Source organism: Microtus pennsylvanicus, unplaced genomic scaffold (assembly GCF_037038515.1).
Source record: "Microtus pennsylvanicus isolate mMicPen1 unplaced genomic scaffold, mMicPen1.hap1 Scaffold_49, whole genome shotgun sequence".
NCBI classification, from domain to species: Eukaryota; Metazoa; Chordata; class Mammalia; order Rodentia; family Cricetidae; genus Microtus; species Microtus pennsylvanicus.
In genome coordinates, this window is record NW_027460983.1 from 439053 (window position 1) to 440000 (window position 948).

A 948-nucleotide genomic window follows, 5' to 3' on the forward strand; every position below is an offset into this window, starting at 1 on the left:
TAGATGGCAGGGAACTGCCGTTGCCGCCTCCCTCCCTCCCTTCCTCCCTCGGTCCCTCGGTCCCCCTCGGTCCCCCTCAGTCCCTCCCTCTCACCATGCCCTAATGGTTGCAGAAGCCCCTGGCCCATCTAGTCCTGTCACCGATCTGTCAGACACGCTCTTTGTTTCCCCGTGAGCGAGCGAGCGAGCGAGCGATCGGATCGATTCGCCTGCTTTCCTAGCTGCCTGTGGTCTCGGTCGTACTTTCGTTTTCGTAGCCCCGAATGTCCAGCCCGGCCCGCCGTTCACCGTGTTCGGGGGTGGGATGGGGAGGGGTGGGGGAACCGACAGGGGAGTTCCCTGTCCTGTTGTGGGCCCGTGCCACCTCCGGGCGTGAGTGTGGAAGGACGCTGTCACGCCAGAGAAGGTGAAGACGCCGCCGCCGCGGTCGCGGCCGAACGAGCGAGCGAGCGAGCGAGCGAGCGATCTATGGCGGTCGGTTGTCGGGCGCCCCCTAGCGGTGGCCTTTTTCTGCAACGCTCCTGGTCCTCGGTCATTGACGAGGACGGGGCAAAATGGCTTTTGTGAGGCGGAAAGAATGACGAGAGTCCCGGCCCGGCAGGCGGGTGTGTCCCGGAGTCGGTGTCGTGCTTGGGGACGGTCTCTGTGTAGGAGGTTGTGCCGGAAGAGTCACCCATGGGTGTGTGCGTTGGGGATGGAACCCAGTGACGGGACCAGCTGGAGAGGGTGCTGGGAGACTTGAGCGGGTCGACCAGAAGGCTTCAGTCGTTTGCGTACTCCCGCTAGGTGTCGGGTCCACCCGGGCCCAGGATCGGTGAAATACCTCGGCTTTAAAAGTTGCTTTTCCCTTGCTTTTTCTCTCTTCTAAAGAGCCCTGGGACCGGGCGACCCGAGGCCGAGAGGAGGCGATGGTTGATCCCGTCTGGCGGCGGCTCGGCGGTTTTCGGC